This window comes from Eumetopias jubatus, unplaced genomic scaffold, assembly GCF_037043125.1.
Source record: "Eumetopias jubatus isolate StellerSeaLion01/CBP00866 unplaced genomic scaffold, mEumJub1_p1.0 scaffold_2, whole genome shotgun sequence".
Taxonomy (NCBI): Eukaryota; Metazoa; Chordata; class Mammalia; order Carnivora; family Otariidae; genus Eumetopias; species Eumetopias jubatus.
This window is the reverse complement of record NW_028274808.1, coordinates 163,081,404-163,095,415: the sequence shown is the minus strand read 5'-3', so window position 1 is coordinate 163,095,415 and position 14,012 is coordinate 163,081,404. Positions and strand designations below refer to the sequence as shown.

Sequence of the window (14,012 nt, the reverse complement as noted above, 5' to 3'; positions counted from 1 at the left end):
AGAATTATATGTTTACAAACTCACTCGATGTAACAGACTGACATGTTCATGAGATAAAATATATTCTGTAAGAGTGATTATAGACATACAATCAGACACACACAGATGTACAAGTAAGTGTGGGGGCGTTTGTGCATAAGATAATTAAATCAAGCTACTAATATTCACCAAGGAATAGTATCTGTATCCTGGGCAAATATAGAGAAAAATACACTCTCACACCTTGCTGATGGGCACATAAGTTGGCAGGCACTATTTGGATCATAGCTAGGCAGGCAATGTTATATATGTTATATATGTGTTATAGCCATAAAGATATATATATATATATATATGAAGAGAGAGAGACACTTTAAATGCATATCCCTTGGCACTGTAAAATTTCTAAAAATTTATTCTAAGGAAATAATCATGATTGTGAATATGGACTTATTTACAAGGATCTTCATCTCTGCGCAGTTTACAATTTTTAAAAGATACGAATCACCTAAACATTCACCGATGGGAATTGGTTTAAAATACTTTGAAACTCAAACAACAGAATACTTAGCTGTATGAGAGATGTTTTAGAAGACTATTCAATCACATAGAATGGTGCTTGTAATAGATAAAAACAGCTAGTCACACAAAAATTTGCATACCAGGATCCTGTTTTAAAAAAATACATGATTAGGGGCACCTGGGTGGCTCAATCGTTAAGCATCTGCCTTCGGCTCAGGTCATGATCCCAGGGTCCTGGGATCGAGCCCCGCATCGGGCTCCCTGCTCCGCGGGAAGCCTGCTTCTCCCTCTCCCACTCCCCCTGCTTGTGTTCCCTCTCTCACTGTCTCTCTCTGTCAAATAAATAAATAAAATCTTTTAAAAAAATAAAATAAAACATACATGGTTATACAAAGTTTTCCAATCTTGTCCATGCCAACAATCCAGGGTCAGTCAGAGCCTCCAATTTCATTTTGTTTCATAGTTGGCTCTTCTCCCAGGCACTACCACCTCCACAGCCTCTCTTTCTCATTCCCTAAATTTGAATGTTTGGTGTCATATAAATCAAAATATTAATATGAGTGCAGGTAATGGGATTTTAGGAGACTCTTCTATTTTTCTTTCTTTAATTCTGTATTCTCTTACTGGTTTATATGAAGATTTATTACTTTTGCTTTAAGAAGGAGATAAGTTAGGGGTGCCTGGGTGGCTCAGTCGGTCAAGCATTTACCTTCGGCTCAGGTCATGATCCTGGAGTCCCAGGACTGAACCCCGTGGCAGGCTCCACGCTCAGCAGGGAGTCTGCTTCTCCCTCTGTCCCTCCCCCTGTCATGCTCTCTCTCTCTCTCTCAAATAAATAAAATCTTTTTTTTAAAAAAAGAAGGAGATAATTAAAATTTTGGTTATTATTTAAATAAGCTACTATTTAAAAACAGCACCTTCAGGTTTTGGAAAAGGAGTAAAAGTATTCATTCTAATTATGTTGAGAGGGGAGAGAAAAGCAAGAAGGGAAAGAAGATCAATAAGAAAGGAAACATCTTTTCTGATAACTATATAATTCCCAGTCAAAGAAATAAAGAGAAAAACCTCTCCAAACCTAAGGCTAATTTCATTTTAATAAAAATAGTGTTAAAAAATAAGGCTGCATCTCTGATAAAATGGCCAAACCGACCCTTTGATCTGTAATTCAGAATAAATACAACCTACCACAGAAGGATTCCCAACCTCCTCATCTGCTTCCTTCACATAGGTCACCTCAGAGACTTTACTTCTGATCCTCTCACTGCTTTCCCTAGTCTCCTATGTGCACTTCCTAATCCCACTTCTCTTTTTTCAAACCACTCTGAAAACTGCCCAAACTCTGTAGGAAGTCTTTCCCCCAAATGACCAGATTGTAGCCATTAGCTCAGTCTCATACTTCATGTAAAGACCACTGTTTTTATTATCCAGCCCAAAGTGTGCTGAGCTCAGTGGGGCAGGATCAAAACACTTTCTACTTTCAAAGGCAACAATGACACGTGGAATTTCTCTGCATGCTAGACCCTAGAATAGACTCGGCCAAAAACTTAATGGCACAACACTTTTTTGGACCTTATCAAACTCAAGATACAAAATGGGAAAGAAAGGAGTGAGAGAAGAAGAAAATCCAAATTAAAATATTCAGACAGAACACAAATAGACACATAGACACATGAATTCAGCCGAACATGAGTGCTAAGGTGGGGGGTTCTGGGCAAGTTTCATGAATATGACAGTCAAGTCATTTAGTGAGGGAGGTTAAAATACATTTCAGTGTGGGAAAGCAACACAGGCAAGGAGATCATACAGACAGCAAACTTCAAAATGACCAATTGTATGTATTGTGCTACAAGCAGAGATGCTTACTTAAAAGAGCTGAGAGTAAGAGTTTTACTCCATCAAAAACGTGAAATCATCTCTGGAAAATTCAATCTCAGAAAGCATTTATTGAAAACCAGCCTATGCCAGATGACAAAACAGGTACTCAGAGGCTCTCACTCACAATTATCTCATTTTCACAACCTGGTAAAGTGATACTGCATCTATATTATACATAAAGAAACTCACTTTTAGAAAGTCTAAGACTTCTGCCCAGCTAGGCAGAGCCATTCTGTGGAAAATCCAGATCTTCAAACCTATGTGTTCTGAATAACTTCTATTTGGAGCCCCCCTAGGCTAACACAAAATTTATTATGTTAAAAACAGACCTTAAAGAAAGTAATTCCTAATGGCCCATGAAAGGAAAAGACTATAAAGTATGTAATGATATGTCACAAAGCCTGAATTTATATCCGTAGATAACATGCTCATGTATACTGACCACATGCTATTATTTATTTTATATTACATGATTTTCTGTAAGGTTCATAGCTTTGGAGTTTATACACTTGATGATAAACTAAATTTGAAGTGATGAGATGACCAAAAGGCTAATTCACCCCTACCCCCATTCAGTAGCCAAAGAAACTACTGAATACTGAGAAATCACTGGAAAAATACAAGATAGTAAGGTAACTCATATTTGGTGTGCTATTCTATGCTCATGGCAATGTGAGCTGCACACAATCAAAAAAGATATTTCCTTCTCAGGTCAGGAGATAGCAAAAGTTCCCATTCCCATAAGCATACCATCCAAAGTGCTCCTACATCCCTTAATAACGTCATCCTGTTCTATTTTCATTACCGTGTCAGGACTACCTCATACAATCTTGTCTGTCTGTCTGTTTGTTTGTTTATTTACTTACTTATTCCCAGTATTCATCCACATCACTAGAAATAACATCACTGGGATACCAAATAGTAGACACTCAATAGTTATTCACAGCATGAATGGGGAGATTACATGGAACAAAGTCTTCCCACTAAAAGATTTCTTATTGAACAAGATAGATGCTGATGTGAACAAGCCAGTATATCTGAGACCCAAAGGCACTAAGGTTGATGGCTATTATTGAAACTATTGTGTTTTTTTTAAAGATTTTATTTATTTATTTATTTGAGAGAGAGAATGAGAGAGAGAGAGAGAGCACGAGAGGGGAGAGGGTCCGAGGGAGAAGTAGACTCCCCGCCGAGCAGGGAGCCCGATGCGGGACCCGATCCCGGGACTCCAGGATCATGACTTGAGCTGAAGGCAGTTGCTTAACCGACTGAGCCACCCAGATGCCCGAGACTATTGTTTTTAATGATCTGTTCCCGAGAACTTACCATGGCCTAGGGAGTCACCCCATCTTATTCCTTCCACCAGGCTGATTCCCATCCTGGACTCCCTCTGGACTATAGTACAGCAGTTGAAAGTAAAAGAGGAGGGACTGCCCTCCCTTTCCTCTACAAGGTATAACCTTTCATTATCCTTAAGCATGCTCAATTGCTTTTAGCACGAAACCTCAGCATAGCGGAGAAAACATAGCAGAAATCATCATACTGCTGATGTTCAACTGAGGTATCAACAGCATTGGTACCTTCAGCAAGAAAAATATATTATTCACAGAAGGTAGGGTGAGATAAGTTTACAATAAAAGCCTAAATAAGTTAATTAGTTTCTATTCAGGTGGTCTCTTAATATAAAATATATTTTAAATTTCATTTCCATTTATTGTTTTATATTAAATACAACAGTTAAAGATAAGAAAAGAGATAAAAGATCCTTGAGTACTTTCTAGGCTGGCTGTTTGCTAGGTACCTTCTATATGGCACTTTACTTAACCTTCCTACAATCCTATGAGAAAGCTTTTTTTTTTTAAGATTTTATTTATTCATTTGACAAAGATCGATACAGCGAGAGAGGGAACACAAGCAGGGGAAGTGGGAGAGGGAGAAGCAGGCTTCCCGCGGAGCAGGGAGCCCGATGCAGGGCTCGATCCCAGGACCCTGGGATCATGACCTGAGCCGAAGGCAGACGCTTAACAACTGAGCCACCCAGGTGCCCCGAGAAAGCTTTTTTATTCCCATTTTATAGAAGATGAATCAGATTCAATGAGGATGAGAAAATATTCGAGGTTACAGGATGTTAAGCTGTAGAGTTGAAATTGAAACCAGGTCTTTCTGATACCGTAACATATTCTCTTCCTGTGTATGATTCTGCCAAAGATATTATTCCATTTTAAACACTGTAAATTTACTTCATTCATTGTAGAATATTTTGATGAATCTCCTTGGATTTAGCAATAGAGCTGCTTCTCCAAGATTAGCAAAAATTAAACTTTTTCAAAGAAAACAGTGAATCAGCTATTAAAATTGGTTTATTGTCCTTACTGCGAGTCCATTTGGATTGGGAATGCTTAGTATCTTACCTATTCCTGGTTGTACCACAAAGTCAGCACAATTCGGAACTACATCAGCAGAATGGAATAATGAAAGTCATTCTCTAGTCTAGATAACTTACATGAAAAGTTACATTTTGTCCAAATAATTTCTGGGACGAACGAATTTGAAAGGACTTGGTGTATTTAGGGAGATCCGTAAGAAGGTTACAGAAAGATAAGAAGGAACACAAAGTTAAAGACAGGGCCTCTCTGGGAGGATCTGGGCTTTTTAAGTAACTCTGTAAACATCTTTGGATACAAACATGGTAACTATTTTATTTCTCATAAGAGAAAAATCAATGAATCAAAGTAAAATACATGAGTCAATTGTGGCATTTGTAATAAAGTCTTTACAGACATATTCAAGGACACAGGTAACCCAATGTCTTGCCAATTTATGCACAGGCAAAAAATATAAGTGCCTAGTTAGTACAACACTGTATAAATTATCAAAGTTAAGTAAGACCTATCTATCTACTCTTGCCAGAAGAAACATGAGGATTGGGGTTTAATATTTTCTATATAATTACATATATTCCAGATTTAACATTTTTAATACAACCTCAAGTCTCTTGGGAAAGTCTTTGCCAACGACTAAGCTTTGATATCCCACATATACCTATTACTGGGTCATTCTCTTATATCATTCATACACACACGTTCATACTACTTGATTCTAAGATGTTTGAATGGTAGCTAAGGGCACACAACCTGTTGTCATTCATTCATCCAACAAATATCTACTGTGGCAACACTGCAACACAGTGAGGGGTCAATAGTTTATTGCAAATTAATTATTCACATTCCATAGAACAAAGTAAGATGTAACATTTTAGCGGTCACATCTTCATCTGTCAGTCATTTTTCATTAATTTTTAAAGAACTACATCTTGTCTCATATAATTATCTATCCTAGAATTGTGAATGATTGAATAATAACAATAATTCAGATATGTACCTTCACATTTGTAAAGCACTTTTCCCACATATAGCATGGGGTGGTTGCACAGTCTGATTCAAATCCTGCCTGTATTATTCTGTATTTATGTGGCCTTTCACTAGTTCCTGAACTTCTCTGTTTATGTTTCTTCATCTGCAAAGTACTGTATTTGGGGTTATTATAAAGATTAAGTGATGCTTTTACAATGCCTACCATTAGCACGTATGATAAACTATAAAACTTTTTGCTGGGGTGCCTGGGTGTCTCAGTCAGTTAAGCGTCTGCCTCTGGCTTGGGTCATAATCCCAGAGTCCTGGAATCCAGCCCCACTGGGGCTCCCTGCTCAGGGAGGAGTTTGTTTCTCCCTCTCCCTCTGCCCCTCCCCATCCCCCTGCTCATGCTCTCTCTCTCTTTCTCAAATAAATTAAATCTTGAAAAAAAATTGGTAACAAATCAGCCTCAAGTTGAGCTGATATTTATCTTTTTACTCTCTGAATTTACAAAGAAAGATTCTACAGGGAATAAGATCATAAGGGAGGACCTGTTCTACATACTGAAAAGAAAATATTTAAAATAAATTTCTAGTTTTTGGAATGCATATGACATACTATTTCTTTTTAATAAATATACCTTTTATCTTATTACAAGGCAATGTAAGATTAGAAGATAAAAGTAAAACATGAGCAACCATTCAACAACAACAACAACAACAAAAGGAGGAAGAATAGAATAGTTCTTCTTGGTTGTATGCTCAGTATCAACTCCCCCATCCCTAAATGAATAGCAGTCATGAAGTTTCAGAAGCCTCTCCCCAGCCCTAGCTCCAGGCATGAGTCCTGACTAGGCCAATGACAACTAGTTCATGGCATTGCTTGGCACTGTACTTATTCAACGGCAAGTAAGAGACTGAAGTTGGTCCAATCACAGGAAAACCCAGGAACAGAATGGACTACATAATTTGGGGCACCCAGGGTAAACTGCAAATGTAGGGCCCCTGGTTCAGAAACTATTTTATTTTATTTATATTATATTATTTATAATATTTATATGTAATTATATTATCATTAATAATTTCAACAGTGACAGCAGAGCATTAGACAACATGTGGAGTCCTGTGCTTAGAACTCTGTCTAACTATACAGGTCAGCATGTTTATGAAGCCAACAAATGATTAGAAAGGAATCCTCCCTCCAGAAAACTCTATAACTCCCCATATAGGGATTTTTGAGCAGCAGTCCCAGGATTTCCTTATAACATTATACAAGAAGTAAAGGTGATCAGTTTAAGAGTTTTGGGGGCCTCCAATTTGGAGAACTTCTGTCTTTTTAAAAAGATTTTAAGGTGTCTGAGGCAGAGATAAACAGATAAGCATCTCTGGCTTTGTCACCCATTCAAATATCACATAAAAGTAGTGCCTCTTCTCGGGAAACCAGGTGCATCTACAAACCGCATTTCAGCTCCAGCTTGGAGAGTCACACGTCTCTCCAGGGAAGCTACCCACACAGGACTGGTAAGGAGGCCATGCCCTACCCTTGTTAAGTAGACACTTATCTCCCAAGTTTAGCTTAGGAGACAAAACATGGTCTGATTCTAGTTTTCCAACTATTGTGTTGAAATGTTTGTTGCTTTATACCTGCTTCTAAATTATAGCACACATAATAAGGCCAACCCATCATGAGTCAGTCATTTTGAGTTCTTGATACATAGGGAGTTTCTCAAGAAAATATTAATGGCTATACTGTATCTCTACTCTGGATAGATTTGACAAATTTGGTCACACTGTAACTGAAGACATTTGTTGAACATTAAGAAAACTGTTTCTCCTTTATCTAAAAAATATTAACAGAAAATTTTAGAATACTTTTCTCCTACTCATTACCAACTCTAGTAGATAATGTCAATCCACTTGTCAGATGACAAAAAACAGAACTCTGTGTAAAACCCGGACTTGGAAAAAATGTAAATGCTGAAACCTCTCTACTCTTTGCCACTCTCATGTTAGGGTGAAAATGGAAGGAAGTAACTGGAGTAAAGGGCTCTGGGATAATAAAGCTGAAATAGAGAAACACAGGAAGCTTAAACATGTAAATAAATGTATAGAGTTGAAATAGCAACGAAGCAGAGTCAAAATTAGTGAGACTGGCCCAGATTCTAATGGAGCAGATATAATGCAAACCTAGAGAGGCAGAGATGGGAATGGTGCATGGAACCATGGAATATCCAACACAAAAAACCCAAGAGGGGAATGTCAATTCAATTTTGTTTCTAGAGACACTGTAATTTTTCCTATAATTGAAAAATGTTGAAACATTAATTTTAATAATGATGAATTAAATATTTAATATAGGGTTAACATATTGTTGTATAAACCCTTTGCTTTCTTATTTCTTAAAACTATGAAATAGAGTATTTTTATTAAAAACTAGCTAATACAAAATTCCTTTGTTCAATTAGGGGAGCAAATTTAAACTCTACTATAAGAGGCCCTAGAAAAAAGTGCTTTAAAAAGGATTCTAACAAAATTGATAAAATATCGATAAGCTGGGAGAGGGCACATTGAGATTCATTGTACCATTTTTTCTACCTTGTGTGTGATTAAAAATTTCTGTGTAAAATGATTTCTTTTTAAAGAATGAATTCCAAAATATTGCAAAATAAATAACCTGAAAGTCCACCCATGATAAACATCTAGAAATATTTTGTAAACTAAAACAAACTTCTTTTACATGAACAGCTGAACTATCCATAAATAAAAGGAAACCTCAAGATTCCAGAAATGCAACAGCAAACTGAAAACAAGAGCAATGAGTACATGAGATGACATCACAGGAATGAATATCACATGAGTGGCTATCATGAGCCAATAGAGCAATGACCTTGTCTTAGAGGAAGTTATCTTCTCAATAAAGAAATAAAGCCTTGAATCCATAAGAAGCACAAAGAGGAAACAAGATCCCCACAAAAAACAAGGGACCAACTAGCTCAGGCATATGATGAGGATGCTTATCCGACTCTGCCTAGATTCTGGTTTGAAAGAAAAACCTTTCTTTAGGTACATTTTACCAGAGCCCTAGCCCTCCCAGGGGTTTGAATTTACAATTACACATGTGATCTAAAAACCACACAAGCCAAATGTTAACATAAAAATTGGCCCCGGGGCAGGGATACCTTGGGGTGCCCGGTCAAACAAAACACAAAATTGTCCTAGAGTGACATGCCCTGAATCCAAGGAAGTCTATAATCTAAACTCACAAAATAAACAGGAACCCAATCCATTAAAAGAAAGAAAAATAAATCATTAATCATAACCAGCATCAGTATAAAAGTCTGAGAACTTCAGAAAACTGAAGGTTGTCTGGAGGCTATTAAACAAGTATGAATGAAACAAGTAAAGACAAAAATGTAGTCATTTGAATGACATACTATAAATTGAAAACTGGAAGATTTGAAAAGAAACCAAACAGAACCCCTAGAAATGAAAAATATGTATCAACACTAAAATTTAAAACTCAGTGAATAAAGTAAAATAGAAGATTAGATACTGCTGAAGAGAGAACTAAAGAACTAGACAACAAATCTGAGAAAATACATCAGAATTCAGCACAGAGATTTAACAGAGGATGGATGAGAATGTCGAACCTAAGAGTAATAAGAGTTCCAGAAAGAGAGAATAGAAACATCAGGAGGGAAGTTATATTCATAGGGTTAATAGCTGAGAACTCTCCCAAATTGAAGAAATACCTGAATCCTCAGATTCAAGAAGCACATCTTCTAGACAAGATACATAAAAAGAAATCCACATCATATCCATTTTAATAAAACCAGAAAAGGTAAGAAAAACTTTTTAAAGCATCCAAAGACAAAATTCCAAAATTTAAATGGGCACTGTTTCTGATAGCATTGAAGAATCCAGATAAATGTGAAATAAAATTCTTAAATTGATGAGAGAAAAAAAAAACTGTCAACTTAGCTAAACAATCATGCCATAGTGAGGGGGGAAATAAAGACATTTTAAAACAAATCAAAACTGAAATAGTATTCACTGGGAGAACTCCCAAGGAGTAATTCAGTTAAGAAGAGAATTTAACCCAGAAGAAAGAAGCAGGATGCAAGAAGTAATGGTAATTATTAAAATATGTATACCTGAAATCCTTCACAATATTGAAAAGTAGTGCAACAGCCTTCTTTGTTTAAGGGCTTCTTTAAATTTTAGGGCTTGAGTACCAGTGGCTCCAGTACTTATTTATTACTATAGAAACCAGAAACCTAGGGTTTATTGCTTTGATTGCTCAAAAACATAAAGAAAAATAAGAGTATTCCCCATTTTTGGAAGTTTGAAAAAAAATGAAACTCTATGCCATGGATACAGAAAGGAACTAAAAAAGAAAATGATATATTTTAAGTTAAATCATATTACTGAATTATTTTGATTTCAGAATTTTAAACTATATATTTGTTGCCCATATTTCCCTATCCTATGTAAATCCTTATTAAATCCCTACTATTATAAGGTGTGCAAAACTGCCTACATAACTAGCAATGAAATGAGGTAAGCAAAAGTAGAAATTTATTTTAAAATAATTATTATTAGATAAATATAATTAGTAGATAAATATTAATAGTATCTACTTAATAGAGCTTTCTTGTAAGGTATACAGCACAATACTTGACACACAATAAGTGTGACATTATTTTCTAGTCTTTTTTTTCTTTCAAAAGATACATTTTACTTAACATAAAATGAATATATATAGCATTACAGTGTATTACAATGCTTTGTATGTATGCAATGTACATATTATTTCATAGCCTACTTATTCACTCACTAATATATGTTCATTTCCACATTTCTCCAGAAAAGACATACAGATGACCAACAGACACAGGAAAAGATGTTCATCATCACTTACCATCAGGGAAATGCTAATCAAAACTACAATGAGATATCACATCACACCTGACAGAATGGCCAAAATCGACAACACAAGAAACAACAGACGTTGGCGAGGATGTGGAGAGAAAAGAACCCTCTTGCACTGTTGGTGGGAATGCAAACTGATGCAGCCACTCTGGAAAACAGTATGAGGGTTCCTCAAAAAGTCAAAAATAGAACTACCCTACGGTCCAGCAATAGCACTACTGAGTGTTTACCCAAAGAATACAAAAACACTAATTCAAAGGGATAAATACACCCCTATGTTTATATAGCAGAATTATTTACAGTAGCCAAGATATGGAACCAGCCCAAGTGTCCATCAACTGACGAATGGATAAAGAAGATGGGGTATATACATACAATGGAATATTAGCCATAAAAAATAATGAAATCTCATCATTTGCAAGGACATGGATGGAGCTAGAGAGTATAAGGCTAACCACAATAAGTCAGTCAGAGAAAGACAAATACCATATGATTTCACTTATATGTGGAACTTAAGAAACAAAACAAATGAGCAAAGGGAAAAAAGAGAGAGAGAGAGTGGCAAACCAAGAAATAGATTCTTAATTATAGAGAACACCTCACACCTGTTAGGATAGCTATTTGATAATAGCCAGACAAGAGATAACAAGTAATCACAGATCTGTACTTCTGAAACAAATAACGCAACATATTTTAAGAAAAAAGAAAAAGAAGAAGATAGCAGGAGAGGAAGAATGAAGGGGAGTAAGTCAGAGGGGGAGATGAACCAGGAGAGATGATGGACTCTGAAAAATAAACTGAGGTTTCTAGAGGGGAGGAGCGTGGGGGGATGGGTTGGCCTGGTGATGGGTATTAAGGAGGGCACATTCTGCATGGAGCACTGGGTGTTATACGCAAACAATGAATCATGGAACACTACACCAAAACAAATGATGTAATATATGGTGATTAACATAACAATAAAAAATAAAAAAAAAGAATGACAAAAAAAAAGAGATAACAAGTGTTGATGAGGATGTAGAGAAAGGAGTAGCCTTGTACGGTGTTGATGGGAATGTAAATCGGTGTGGTCACTATAAAAAACAGTGTGGAGATTCCACCAAAATTAAAAATAGAAATACCATAACACCCAGCAATTCCACATCTGGGAAAGTGGCATTTCTTTTTTATCTGAAGAAAATGAAAATGCCAATTTGAAAAGATATATGCACCCCATGTTCATTGCAGCACAAGTTACAACACCCAAGATGTGGAACAACATAAGTGTCCATTGAAAGATGAATGGATAAAGAACATGTAACGGGATATTATTTGGTCCTAAAAAGAAATCCTGTCGATAGCAATAACATGGATAAACCCAGAGAGAGACAAATACCATACAGTATCATTTATATATGGAATATTAAAAAAAAAAAAAGGACTTCACAGAAACAGAGAATAGGGTAGTGGTTGCTAGGAGCTGAGGGGAAATAAGAGGTTGTAGATCAAAGGGTACAAATTTTCAGTTACAGATGAATAAGTTCAGAGGATCTAACTAACATATGGCAGGGTGACTATAGTTAACAACACTGTATGAAAGACTTGAAATTTGCTGAGAGTAAAAGTGTTCTCACCACACACACACACAGAGTTAACTACATGAAGTGATGGATGTGTTAATTACCTTGATCTGGGCAATCATGTCAAAATGCATGTGTATATCAAATCACCACATTTTACACTTTAAATATATGCAAATGTTTGTCAATTTTTCCTCAATAAAGCTGGGAGGAAAAAAAGACTACTTGTTGAGTTTAAACCTTCTTGGCAATTCTTTCGGTGCTTAGAGTACATCCACTAGTGATGCACAATCAAAATATTCTAAGTTCAGTGGAGATAATTCTTTTATTTTGGATGGTCAAGTCACTAACTTGATATATAGTTAGATAATTTATTGCCTTGTTTTCAATTTTTAATGAATTTTTTCCACTGGTGTAATTGTTTATTGTTTATCAAATGAGTCATTTACCTGATTCTTAATCAAAACTACATGAAAGGTACATTTAAAGATGTCTTATTGGCCTCTGGGTCACTTCCTTCATGTTCTTCTTCACCAATAAAAAAACATTTTTATTAGTTTTTGGTGTATCTTTCCTCTGTTTATTTTTTAACATAAGTAAACAAATATATTTCCCCTTTCCAACTTATCACCCAAAAGGTGGCATGTTTTATACATTGTTTGGCACCTTGATTTATTGATTCATGATTTAGTCTAGAGATCACTATATATATCAGTGTGTAGAGATCTACCTCATTATCTTCCCAGATGTATCTTACACTATTGCTTGGCTATACCATGTTTTGTTTTTTTTTAACAGTTCCTTCCTTGTTAGAATATTTTCATTCTTCTGGAATTACAAATAATGTCAAAGCATCCAGGTTTTTGAGAGATACTCCTTATTGGATTAAAGACATTTTCTTCCCTGTTTGGTGTCAAATTTTAACACATGCTTTTGCTTCAGCAATTGAGATGATCAATAAAAGAAATCTACTTTATTAATTAAATTAGAAGACCTATGAATGAAGTGTCTAATATTAAGCCATCCTTGTATTTCCACAATAAGGCCTATTGTGTTAAAATGCAATATAATTTTTGGTGTTAATAGATTTGGTTGCTAACATTTTATTTAATAGCTTTGCATTAAATGTGAGATTTGTATTAGTCTACCCAGGCTGCCATCACAGAATACTATAGACTGGGTGACTTAAAGAACAAAAATTTATTTTCTCCCAGTTCTGGAGCTGGAAGTCTAAGATGAAAGTGATGGCATGGTGGGTTTCTGAGGAAAGCTCTTCCCTTGGGTTACAGAGGATGTCTTCTCACTCTGTGCTCGCTGTGTGCTCACATGACCTCTTTTTTGTATGAGCATGGAAAGAGCAAGTTTTCTGGTGTCTCCTCTTATAAGGAAGGACACTTAATCCCATCATGATGGTCCCACCTCATGATCTCCTCTAGCTCTAATTACTTCCCGAAGTCCCCATCTCCAAATACCATCACATTGGGTGTCAAAGCTCCAGCATATGAGTTTTAGAGGGATAAAAACATTCAATCCATAATATTCCACCCTTGGCCCCCCAAAATTCATGTCCTTATATGCAAAATATATTTATTCTATCCCCAAAGCCCCAAAGTCTTAAGTCATTCCAGCATCAACTCCAAAGTCTCAAGTCCAGAGTCTTACCTAAATATTATCTAAATCAGATGTGGGTGAGACCAAAGCACAATTCATCCTGAGGCAAAATTCCTCTCCAGTTGTGAAACTGTGAAACCTGACAAGTTATGGGTTTCCAAAATACAATGGTGGGACAGGCA

The 14,012-nt window shown here is 36.1% G+C and overlaps 1 protein-coding gene across 1 annotated transcript in view; it reads right to left on the bottom strand.

The window, feature by feature from the left end:
- CORIN (corin, serine peptidase) overlaps positions 1-14,012 on the bottom strand; it is a 235,634-nt gene that overhangs the window by 164,040 nt on the left and 57,582 nt on the right. The window lies entirely within an intron of this gene.